This window comes from Littorina saxatilis, linkage group LG15 (genome assembly GCF_037325665.1).
Source record: "Littorina saxatilis isolate snail1 linkage group LG15, US_GU_Lsax_2.0, whole genome shotgun sequence".
In the NCBI taxonomy this organism is placed as follows: Eukaryota; Metazoa; Mollusca; class Gastropoda; order Littorinimorpha; family Littorinidae; genus Littorina; species Littorina saxatilis.
This window is the reverse complement of record NC_090259.1, coordinates 39,545,697-39,559,157: the sequence shown is the minus strand read 5'-3', so window position 1 is coordinate 39,559,157 and position 13,461 is coordinate 39,545,697. Positions and strand designations below refer to the sequence as shown.

Genomic DNA, 13,461 nt, shown 5'->3' with positions numbered 1-13,461 from the left:
CGGGGATGAAAGCTGAGTGGTGGCCAGTGAACCAGAACAAACAAACTAAGTCAAAGCTGGCTGGTTTGTTTTCAGGGAAATGTGCACGAAATGCACGCACGAGATACGACTTTTCCTTCTATTTTCATTTGCGTTAGCTCGGTTTGATATGAAAAACCGAAGAAAAGCCCTGCCATTTTGCACTGAGAAACATTGGAAGTAGCGTTTGTACTACTGGGTCTCGCTGTAGTACAATTACCCTCACTTAGGCCTACTTCCTAGTTTGCTTCCAAAGACGGTAAGCTCTTTTTTCGTCCGGCATGCATGCGAAAGTGAGTATGTACTTCCGATGTCGCTCAAAACGTTGGAAGTAGTCGCAAACTACCCTCAGTTACTTCCTCGCTTTGCTTCGAAGTAAGCCCTTCTTCCGGCCCATGCATACGAAAGTGAGCCAAGTACTTCCTATGTCACTCAAAACTTCGGGAGTTGTCGCGTACTTCCCCCATAAGCATACGGGTCCTGGTGACACTTTGATGTTTCTTCAGTCCTCATTTCTTTATGTTTATAAGAGCTCACTCTACTGACATTTTAATGAAAACTTGTTCGTCTGTGGTGGCATGAAGTAAATTCTTTTTGTGAATCACGGTCCTCTGTGATTGTGTGAAGAAGATTGCAGTCAGTCCGTTTATATCATACGTCTGTGGACCTGCGTTCAGCTGACGGTTTCGGTTCACAGTACAAATGAAGTTGCCATTGAAAACACAATGATAAATTGTGTCAATATCATAGTCTTCCAATCCGTGGCTTGATGGTCGGAAATTGTTCGATGATGCTGCTATGCTGAGCTTGTGATTTACGTAATTGTCGACCAGGCATCGTGTAAGTACAACATATTTTTACTGTTTATTTTGCCTAGTTTTCGTTACTGGAATGTGTCAGTACAAAATAATTTCTGCTGTTCACTTTTTGTTCTTCTGTCATTAGTTAAATGTGTAAAGTGCTATATAATTCCCGCTGTATACTTTTTGGTCTGTCTTTACTTAATTTAGCTTTTTTAAATTAAAGGCGCAGTAAGCCTCCCGTAAACCATCACAGATACTGTCAGGCTTTTACACACAGTACAAACACCCTTCCTTTTAAAAAAAAATTTTTTTTTTACCTTGTCCCTGCGAAGACCTCTCTTTTTTTTTCTTTTTTTTTCCCTCAAAATCTGCACATTTCACTCAAATATGTATGATTCTAACGATGGACATAACAGTTTTCATGTACAGCACCTCCTTAAGATTAATCTGTTATAAATAAACATGTGTGTATGCTGTTGAAATATGTATTTAAGATGCATATCATTATAATTATACACACACAAAAAACACAGTATGACATCCACAATATACATCTTGGTGTAACTTTGGGTCCGTATCTAGAATTGAGAAGAGAAAGAGAAACAAGTCGCGTAAGGCGAAAATACAATATTTAGTCAAGTAGCTGTCGAACTCACAGCATGAAACTGAACGCAATGCAACGCAGCAAGACCGTATACTCGTAGTCCACCGCTCACGGCATAGGCAGTGAAATTGACAAGAAGAGCGGGGTAGTAGTTGCGCTAAGAAGGATAGCACGCTTTTCTGTACCTCTCTTTGTTTTAACTTTCTGAGCGTATTTTTAATCCAAACATATCATATCTATATGTTTTTGGAATCAGGAACCGACAAGGAATAAGATGAAAGTGTTTTTAAATTGATTTGGACAATTTAATTTTGATAATAATTTTTATATATTTAATTTTCAGAGCTTGTTTTTAATCCGAATATAACATATTTATATGGTTTTGGAATCAGCAAATGATGGAGAATAAGATAAACGTAAATTTGGATCGTTTTCTAAATTTTTATTTTTTTTTACAATTTTCAGATTTTTAATGACCAAAGTCATTAATTAATTTTTAAGCCACCAAGCTGAAATGCAATACCGAAGTCCGGGCTTCGTCGAAGATTACTTGACCAAACTTTCAACCAATTTGGTTGAAAAATGAGGGCGTGACAGTGCCGCCTCAACTTTCACGAAAAGCCGGATATGACGTCATCAAAGACATTTATCAAAAAAATGAAAAAAACGTATGGGGATTTCATACCCAGGAACTCTCATGTCAAATTTCATAAAGATCGGTCCAGTAGTTTAGTCTGAATCGCTCTACACACACGCACACACGCACACACACACACACGCACATACACCACGACCCTCTCTTTCTTAGTCTCTCTCTCTCTCTCTTTCTTAGTCTCTCTCTCTCTTTTTTTAGTCTCTCTCTCTCTCTTTCTTAGTCTCTCTCTCTCTTTCTTAGTCTCTCTCTCTCTTTCTTAGTCTCTCTCTCTCTTTCTTAGTCTCTCTCTCTCTCTCTTTCTTAGTCTCTCTCTCTTTCTTAGTCTATCTCTCTCTCTCTTTCTTAGTCTCTCTCTCTCTCTTTCTTAGTCTCTCTCTCTCTCTTTCTTAGTCTCTCTCTCTCTCTCTTTCTTAGTCTCTCTCTCTCTCTTTCTTAGTCTGTCTCTCTCTTTCTTAGTCTCTCTCTCTCTCTTTCTTAGTCTCTCTCTCTCTTTCTTAGTCTCTCTCTCTCTTTCTTAGTCTCTCTTTCTTTCTTAATCTCTCTCTCTCTCTTTCTTAGTCTCTCTCTCTCTCTCTTTCTTAGTCTCTCTCTCTCTCTGTCTTAGTCTCTCTCTTTCTTAGTCTCTCTCTCTCTCTCTTTCTTAGTCTCTCTCTCTCTCTTTCTTAGTCTCTCTCTCTCTCTTTCTTAGTCTCTCTCTCTTTCTTTGTCTCTCTCTTTCTCTCTCTCTCTCTTTCTTAGTCTCTCTCTCTTTCTTAGTCTCTCTCTCTCTCTTTCTTAGTCTCTCTCTCTTTCTTAGTCTCTCTCTCTTTCTTAGTCTCTATCTCTCTTTCTTAGTCTCTATCTCTCTATTTCTTAGTCTCTCTCTCTCTCTCTCTTTCTTAGTCTCCCTCTCTCTCTTTCTTAGTCTCTCTCTCTCTCTTTCTTAGTCTCTCTCTCTTTCTTAGTCTCTCTATCTCTTTCTTAGTCTCTCTCTCTTTCTTAGTCTCTCTCTCTCTCTCTCTTTCTTAGTCTCTCTCTTTATTAGTCTCTCTCTCTCTCTCTTTCTTAGTCTCTCTCTTTCTTAGTCTCTCTCTCTCTCTTTCTTAGTCTCTCTCTCTCTCTCTCTTTCTCTCTCTCTTTCTTAGTCTCTCTCTCTCTTTCTTATTCTCTCTCTCTCTCTCTTTCTTAGTCTCTCTTTCTTAGTCTCTCTCTCTCTCTCTCTTTCTTAGTCTCTCAGTCTCTCTCAGTCTCTCCCTCCCCCTCTCCCTCTCCCTCCCCTGCATGAAGTCGGTGAAGGGAGAAACTCGATGCACCCACTGAAGTAGCGCTGTGGGTTTCCCTGAACCCACCCCGTCGTTAGAGAAATAAACGGTAAAAACCCTCTTTCAAATGTATGGGTTCAGACAAACCCGCATCGTCGTTAGAGAAATAAACGGTAAAAACCCTCTTTCAAATGTATGGGTTCAGACAAACCCGCATCGTCGGGCGTGTGTAGTCAAAAGCGGCATCCGGCAAAGGTTAATATATTTACTTTTTTGGAAGGTGTATTAGGGGATGTTTCTTGGCTCAGATTGATCCATTTTCCTTGTTTTTATCAACATTTGTCGGACCCCCCCCCCCCCCCCCCCCCCCCCCCCCCCCCCAAGGAGGTTGAACGCTTCGCGTCTTCAACTAAACGCTTCGCGTCGTCAAATTGTCCCTAAAAGAAATTTGGAAACTCCCCCTTAAAAATGATGTGATCCGCCCCTGCACACACACAAATAGAGAAGTAATAAATGGATACAGTTTTTCTTTATTTAAATTACAATCAGATGTGGTCGTAGAACAGGCACTGTAAACAAAACCTAGCATGATATACCACTTGTGTGATGTTTCGGTCAATATCTTTATTTTCCTTTCAGAAATACATTGGCGTTTTGAATGTCAAGGGAAGTGATACAAATGCTGCAGCGGGCTATCAAGAACGCGAAGGCAAACAAGGTAAATACCTACTTCTGACATTAGTTTACTTATTAACTCTTTCTATACTGGCCATTATCTCCCCAGTCTCTCCCCAGAAACAGGCCATTTGCATGGGTTTGCAAAAAAATTCTCAAAAATAAACAAAACAAGATGCAGCCTTCAAACTCATAGGTTTGATTGTGAATATATTGCTAAAACATATGCCAAAGTTTGGTTTCATTGTTGTGAAAAAAAATAAAAATGTGATGTCCAGAATTTATGGGTATATTTTACGCAATACGAAAAAGGGGGTATGTATTTTGACTTAGAAGCATTTTTTCTTATGAAGGCACTGTTTGCAACAAAACTGTTTCTGTTTACTTGTATGAAGATTGTGCTTACACAAAAACATAACAAATACCAACTGATTTTCCATTTGGTGGTCATGTAAGCATTGTGAACATGTCCGAAAAATCTGATCACACACCATGTGGTCGACATGCAGACCTGAACGGCCAGTGCATGGTGGCAGAGTTGGAAAATAGGAAAAGTCTTGATGCCAATCCTTCATCAAAAACCGAAGAAAATCGTCATTGTAATAAGTTTGCTTTATTCTAAATCAAACGAGTAGGATAGATGACAGACACAACGACAAACACATTCAATTCTATGTAAAACATACACAATGCTCACGTTAACAAGCTGGTCATAACAATGTGCCCATCGTGCATGAAGTGTGGCTTTGGTCGGATCAGTAGCCGTGCTTTGTCTGCGATACTAAACATGAAATTTTGTTAAAGCGACGATTTAGCAATGTTGTTGTTGCTGCTGCTGCTGTCTGTTCTTGTCACGTGCACGACATCTCGTTTTTTACCTCCTGATTCTGAGAAGAAGCTGTTTAATTGTGATATCAGGCCTAGGAACCCCTGATTTTCACTTGGAGCATTCTCAAAGAAACTTAGCGTATGTTAAGACAAGTCGCGTAAGGCGAAAATACAATATTTAGTCAAGTAGCTGCCATTTTTCAGCAAGACCGTATACTCGTAGCATCGTCAGTCCACCGCTCATGGCAAAGGCAGTGAAATTGACAAGAAGAGCGGGGTAGTAGTTGCGCTAAGAAGGATAGCACGCTTTTCTGTACCTCTCTTTGTTTTAACTTTCTGAGCGTGTTTTTAATCCAAACATATCATATCTATATGTTTTTGGAATCAGGAACCGACAAGGAATAAGATGAAAGTGTTTTTAAATTGATCTGGACAATTTAATTTTGATAATAATTTTTATATATTTAATTTTCAGAGCTTGTTTTTAATCCGAATATAACATATTTATATGTTTTTGGAATCAGCAAATGATGGAGAATAAGATAAACGTAAATTTGGATCGTTTTATAAATTTTTATTTTTTTTTACAATTTTTAGATTTTTAATGACCAAAGTCATTAATTAATTTTTAAGCCACCAAGCTGAAATGCAATACCGAACCCCGGGCTTCGTCGAAGATTACTTGACCAAAATTTCAACCAATTTGGTTGAAAAATGAGGGCGTGACAGTGCCGCCTCAACTTTCACGAAAAGCCGGATATGACGTCATCAAAGACATTTATCAAAAAAATGAAAAAAACGTTCGGGGATTTCATACCCAGGAACTCTCATGTCAAATTTCATAAAGATCGGTCCAGTAGTTTAGTCTGAATCGCTCTACACACACACACACACGCACAGACAGACAGACAGACACACATACACCACGACCCTCGTCTCGATTCCCCCTCGATGTTAAAATATTTAGTCAAAACTTGACTAAATATAAAAAATGAGTGTACTCCACACCTTGTCTTTTGTTGTTCGTTGTCGTTGCATGTCTACCGTTCCACAGCCACCTACTATATAGCTGATGGGGTCTATGTCGACCAAAAGAATGGGATTCACTGTAGGTCGAGTTCCTGTAGGTGGATTCTCTGTATACCTAAGACTTTAAAATTGGCAATCTTGTATACAGGGAATACCACAGGGTGTAGTTCCTGTAGCGTTTTGCTAATATCAATGAAAGTCACGTGATGCTTAGCGACATCGTTAGAATTTGATGTTTTTCGATCTTTTTTTGATATTTCTTAGAAATTCCAGTATGGTTTGCAAGTTTTATTGAAAAACTGCACCCTGTGGGATTCCCTGTATACTAGATTGCCAATTTTAAAGTCTTAGGTATACAGGGAATCCACCTACAGGAACTCGACCTACAGAGAATCCCACTCTTTTGGTCGACATAGACCCCATCAGCCCTACTATAAGTGCAAGTGTTAAATGACGTATTTCCACAAAAGACTGCTTGCAGAGAATCATGTGATGCCAATGACAGGTAAGGACATGTGGTAATACATACCACGTTTTGGAACCAGGGAAAATGCAGCACAAATTATTTATCAATCAAATTGATTGACTTGTGCACCATGACAAAAGTTTTCTTTGATCCATAAAAGGTCTTTTGCCAGAAAAATTGCTCTGAACATCAAGTACCCTGCAAGTTGTCACACATTTACATTATTGAAATAAAAAGAAAACACACCAGTAACCAGGTTAGGTACGTTAATATCTATAATCAATATCTCGGCACGTTACTGCCTTCTTCGGGATGGTAAGCTGAACATTATTGAACAAAATAATCGGTTTAGATTGTATACTTTGATTCCTGAACGAAGAAGCAGAGGTACTGCATACAACTAGGACTGTAATATCAGCTTTTGCCTGAAACACACACACATACACTTATAAAATTAATGCAATGTCATTGTATGAAGCCAGAACAATCACTAACTTACATAGTTGGTCACACAATTACCCATCACTGAACAATAAATCGAAGTCGGGTGGATTCAATGACTAAAGCAGTGAAGGCTTTGAAAAAACCCTCATCACAAAACATCCCCCCCCCCAAAAAAAAAGGAAATAAAACAGGTTGTGTATATAGCGCAGTAAACACCACGCAGGTACAAGCAAAGATTTGACAGTGATTATCCTTGTTTTATATTGCACACATTTTCTAGTTTTAATCTCTCTCTCTCTCTCTCTCTCTCTCTCTCTCTCTCTCTCTCTCTCTCTCTCTCTCTCTCTCTCTCTCTCTCTCTCTCTCTCTCTCTCTCTCTCTCTCTCTCTCTCTCTCTCTCTCTCTCTCTCTCTCTCTCTCTGGAAAGTAATTTATTGACCTGTGGGTTATTTGCGTTTGTATACACATTGGTGATTCGTAAACTATGTTGAAAGAGATTGTCAAACAATATTATATGGGGTGTCTTAAAAAAAATGTATATCAACAAAATCTGTCATTATTATCAGGCACACGGTTTTAACAAAGCTATGTCACGGAATGCAACATAAGTGGCTTAAGAAGTCGTGTTTTTGTGTGTGCAGGATATTCGCTAGGACAGGACCTCAAGCTGAACCAGCACAACAGCGATGCATTCTTCCATGGCTTCCACAAAAGTCTTTCACCTATAGCGGGCATTGCATACAGATAGTCCAAAGAGGGTTAGGGTTACCCTAACCCTCCTTTTTCAAAATTCTTTAGACCAATTATCCCTCTGTTCCCATGTTTAATCAAACATGGAATAATTCTGGACAAATGCGAGGACGTTAGCTTTTTTTTATTTTATTTTTTTAATCATTTTACTTATCATTAAAACTTGTTTAGATTTCGATTCGTAAACCATTTACAGTAATCCTTTGTTTTTTTAACTTTGTTCATCTTACCACAGTCACTTCGTTGTTTAGATTTATCATTAAATTTGTTACCATTATGCAGGAAAAATGTAGAATAAAACCAGGAGAGCTTTCGGTAGAAGATATTTCCTGTGTCAAAAGTTAATGCTTATTCTGATTGATGGGTGCTCCAAACTAAGTTATTTTGACTGCCTTATTCGAATTCATTTCCAAGACAGGGCTGAGAAGTGGAGAAGCTTAGGAGAATATCGTAAAAATTGTCTGGGTGTTTATGCAAAACTTTCGAATATGTCAGATTTTACTTTAGAGATTTTAAATACTGTTAACTGACAGAAATGCTATAACTTCTACACCAATTGACTGGATAACTTCATATTCAGCATACTTAAACTTGATTTTATGCATGTGCAGTTCACAAAGTGGCAAATTTGTAGGTTAAATTATCTAACTTTTGCATCACCAATGACACCAACGCTTTCGTGTCTGAGGATTGCCCTGAATCTAGCTGTAACTGCATGCTTTCTTCAGGTCATCGATAGCCTGGGGGTTGAAGGGGATGTTTTTACATACTCAGACATTCAAAATAATCAAAAAGGTAAAAGCCTGAAGGGTTTAAATTAGGTAAAAATGGCTACCGCTCAATGTCAAAACTCGTTCTGTTTAGTCGACCCCCGAATTTGGAGAAAAAAATTAAAATTGCACAAAAGTCAGACCATTCAATTTACAAAATTGCCACTTACTGGAAAGGCAGAACATAAACTGAAGTTAATGAATACCATATATAAAATAATTGGTTCAACAGATGCAGAAGTAATTTGCATGGTTGTGGGTGTCCTTTTTAGGGGGGTCAACCCTGTAGAAGAGACGATTTTCTTTAATTATCAATCCGTAATATATTGTTTGTTATGCATACAAGATTAACATTGACAAATACTTCAAGACTCCTCATTGATCTTAAGAAATGTTGTGGTTTTTTTTTGTTACTGACTGATTCACTTTCTATTCACTTTACTCTACATAAGTCACGACAAGAAAAGCAAGGGAGGTAATTTCTTCGGAAGAGGTAATTCTCTCCCCTCAGAACGATTGTTGTAGTTTGTTTGATTTTGTTCCCTTCTAATAAGTATTATTTAAAATAGATCTTTACATCTTGATGTGAAAGGCGCAGTACCCCCCTCCCCCCATGATGTTAAATTCTAGGTTGTGTCCATGTAAAATCCTGATCCGAGTCAAGATCCGAGTTGGTTTTTCATGCAACTGTGCCTCTTTATGCCACTCAATTAGACATACTTTGCAATCCATAATTGCACGAAACTAAGTACAGGAAATACGTTGTTGTCGTGTTTTTAATATTACATAATGAAATAAAAAATGTCACAACTGGTTTCGTGTTGGGCTTTCTCTCTGTCTGAATCTCATAATTACTTCCTTCTGAGGCCTGAAATGTGTTGCACTTGCAGGCATTGTTCAGCTTACATTTATTGTTACAATTTTTTGTGGATATGTTATTAAGTGTGTCTGTGTTTCTATCATTCGTTATCAGTGTGGTTAAAAAAAAAAGCACACGTCAAAGTAATTTACCCTTCATCATTATCAAAACATGCAGATACAGGTAATAAATATTTGTGATACTTTAAACAAATACAATGTTTGTTTGTTGCGGGGTTTTTTTCAGAGCAAACACACATCGTATTTGTTCAAACGTGTATATTCTGCACTTTCTAATACCCTGCATGGATCTCCAAATCAAGAATAATGAAAAGTGGTCTAATAGCCCTGCAGCACTCACACGAACATGATAGAAGCTTGCACCCAGGCTCGCTGTCTTCGGCTAAAAGAGCTTACCGTTGGATCTTCGCTCAGACAAATGTAGCTGTCTTGTCCACTTGCTCCTGTCGCATAGATCTGCAATGTGCAACATCATCTTTGATTAATAAGTCTGAGGCACAGACAAACACACACGCGCGCACATTTGCGAGAGAATGCACGTCAGTCTATTCAATCAAACAGTATAAAAACATACCACAGACGTGGTGGTGGAAACTGGACATTCGCCGTATAACAAAATCAAGAGATTCATTTGTGTGTGTATGTTTAATCAAAAGTTCATCTTGGGCACATTCAGTCTATATTGTAACAGGACCCATCCCATAAAAACTTCGAACAGATCTATTAAATTCTGAAATCCTTGACAAGGTTTTTTTCCAATCATCTGTATCTGACCGAAGTAAAAAAATAAAAAAATCAGCCAGTACACGCATCTACCCCCTTACACGACAATACATATGTGGCGAAAAAAGGAGGGGGGGGGGGGGGGGGGGGGGAACAAGGAATAAATTAGATCCAAAAATAATTCCACTTCATCATTCCAAAATTCAAGTGTGAAGTGATCGGATACTCCCAACAAACATTATGCATGCGTATCGCATGCGTGAAAGCGTGCGTATCGCATGCGTGAAACGCATGCGATACGCATACGATTCTGTAACTTTTGTTTCGTGCGATACGCATGCGTTTTTTGCTCGGATATCGAGCGTGACACGCACCTCTAACGCAGGTCTACCGCATGCGTATCGCATGCGTATTCCATTCGTATTCCGGATTGTTTATGCTCTTTATAAAGCAGGTTTTTAGCTGCTCATATTTTCAGGCACTCTGACAACAACACTCACTCAAACCATGCAAGCAGAAACTCAAAAACAAATTGTTTCATCAAAATATTATGTTATTCAACAATTTTCAATAACATTCACAATCTTAGTGAAAATGCGTAATTAAATTTAGAAATTAGATACACTTACTGGGGCGGGGATGTAGCTCAGTCGGTAGCGTGCTGGATTTGTATCCAGTTGGCCGCTCTCAGCGTGAGTTCGTCCCCACGTTCGGCGAGAGATTTATTTATCAGAGTCAACTTTGTGTGCAGACTCTCCTCGGTGTCCGAACACCCCCGTGTGTACACGCAAGCACAAGACCAAGTGCGCACGAAAAAGATCCATGTCAGAGTTCGGTGTGTTATAGAAACACGAAAATACCCAGCATGTTTCCTCCGAAAACGGCGTATGGCTGCCTAAATGGCGGGGTAAAAAACGGTCATACACGTAAAATTCCACTCGTGCAAAAAACACGAGTGTACGTAGCAGTTTCAGCCCACGAACGCAGAAGAAGAAGAAGATACACTTACTTAGTTACAACTAAAATTATGAATCATATTCTACCTAGGCTTTACATTTTGAACTTGATGGCCATGGCATTTTGACACATTTAACATTTTTGATTAGGACAAATATAATAAGAAACCCTTTGCGTATTAAAGAAATAGTCACATTTGTTTTAAAATACAAAACCATGTAATGCTGATCAATTAGTGATTTTGTTTGTTCGTTCATGGGCTGAAACTCCCACGGCTTTTACGTGTATGACCGTTTTTACCCCGCCATTTAGGCAGCCATACGCCGCTTTCGGAGGAAGCATGCTGGGTATTTTCGTGTTTCTATAACCCACCGAACTCTGACATGGATTACAGGATCTTTTTCGTGCGCACTTGGTCTTGTGCTTGCGTGTACACACGGGGGTGTTCGGACACCGAGGAGAGTCTGCACACAAAGGTAACTCTGAGAAATAAACCTCTCGCCGAACGTCACTTGTGGACGAACTCACGCTGACAGCGGCCAACTGGATACAAATCCAGCGCGCTACCGACTGAGCTACATTCCCGCCCCATCAATTAGTGATAATTATCAACACTCAAAATACAATTTGTATTCACAATGCTGCGACTTTTCGGCTATCTCTGAATATATATGCAGCGAAAGGCAATGTGTTTTGTAAGGACTCCCAGTGCCGTGCTGACGTCCTCGGTAATCCATCACCAGGCATAAACAAGTGATGCGCCTTCCCTTCCTTCAAAAGATGAGACTCGATCTGCTTGGCTGCATTTGCTACCTCTCCTCTGCAGCCCAGGTCCAACAGAGTTTCCCTGAAACTGACAACAATTTATCAAATCATTAGTTAGTGTACATAGTCTGAAGCCACCTGAACACACGACAGCCATTATCCTTCAGTTCTCCACTTATTTATACTATAGGTACATGTTTTTAATTTATTTACACTCATCCACATGGTACTGAAAAAGTGCCATGAAAGGCAGAAAATAAGAAATAGAAAGTCAAACAGAATGAGGCAGAGCGATGTTAAGATATCAAATAACCAAAGGGAAGTAATCGCTCTTAATGCATACGACATGTGTAATAGAGTAAGCGAGAGTTGTACGGAACCTTTTCTCCTGGCACCTGAGAGAATAACAACCATTGAAATGAACAAGCGACTTTCATCCTCAAAAAAGGATGATCACCGCAAGCTCATATGCTCATCATTCTCCAAGGCACTCCAACTAACACCTACGTACACAGTCATATACAAGAACCAGCTTTTATTCTCGACCGGACTTAGTCCTTAGATCAAGACTGGTTTTAATCAGAACAAATTCAATGTTCATTTCAATGCTTGTTATTCTCTCAGGTGCCAGGAGAAAAGGTTCCGTACAACTCTCGCTTACTCTATTACACATGTCGTATGCATTGAGCGATTACTTCCCTTTGGTTATTTGATAAGAAATAGAAAATAAGGAGCTCAATATTAGCTGATTCTTCAAAGCTTCCTTCACATACAAAGTAACACACACATGAATACAAACACAAAGCCTGTATTACAACATAAGATAAAAATCAGGGACACATAATTCAGAAAACTTCCATAACACAAACATTTAAACCAGGAATGATGACACAAAGTGCTTTCCTGGGCCCGTATGCATGAACTAGAAGTAAGAAACACTGGAAGTAGAGGCCTCTTTTCGAAGTGGGAACTCCCGAAGTCAACTTTCTAACTGTTCACAATGCATGAACTGACTTGAACGCCAAAGTAGTGACAGCGAGAGTATTAAGGTCAAGGTCGGGGAAATTGGGGGAATCCCTACTAATACGCATGCGCACGTTTCTATCAACATGGCAGTCAACGAAAATGGCAAGGCACGTGTGCCGCTCAAAAAGAAAGTAGACACAGAGGGGCGTTCTGCGCCTTTTTCAGATGGTGAAATTGCTGTACTCTTGACAGAAGTGTTTTACGAAAGAACGGTTATTCTGTCCAAATTTCAGAACAGTCTAACTGTTAAACATAAAGACGCTGTCTGGTCCAAAATTGCCAAAGAAGTGTCGCTCTCTCTCTCTCTCTCTCTCTCTCTCTCTCTCTCTCTCTCTCTCTCTCTCTCTCTCTCTCTCTCTCTCTTACGACACACGCACACACAGACAAACGTACACTCATGCACATACTGACACTATGACACAAGTGACACTGACGGCACACATAAACACACACACACACCACACACTGCACACACACACGCGCGCGCTCGCGCGCACACATATACACACACACACGCACCCATACACGCACGCACACAGTCACAAACAAATAACCACACACTCACTCTCTCTCACTTTCTCTCATTCTCTCTCAATCTACACTCATACACACACTGAAACTATGATGACACAAGTGACACGTCACACACACACATATGACACCCACACACACACATACACACACACACACACACACACACACACACACACACTCACCGTAGTGACACACATATACACACGCGCGTACAGTTGAAAGTCAAGACATGATATGATTTTTTCAAAGCATAGGAAGGTTTCTTTTGCAAATGAATAAAATTAACACAGAGGC

At 39.5% G+C, this 13,461-nt stretch overlaps 1 long non-coding RNA gene across 1 annotated transcript; it reads left to right on the top strand.

Moving 5' to 3' along the window:
* Window positions 1-3,701: 3,701 nt before the first annotated feature.
* On the top strand, window positions 3,702-7,522 carry LOC138949291 (uncharacterized). The gene is made up of 3 exons (XR_011450221.1): window positions 3,702-4,039; window positions 6,183-6,358; window positions 7,405-7,522. It is a non-coding gene; the product is annotated as an uncharacterized lncRNA (long non-coding RNA).
* The last annotated feature ends 5,939 nt before the right edge of the window (window positions 7,523-13,461 follow it).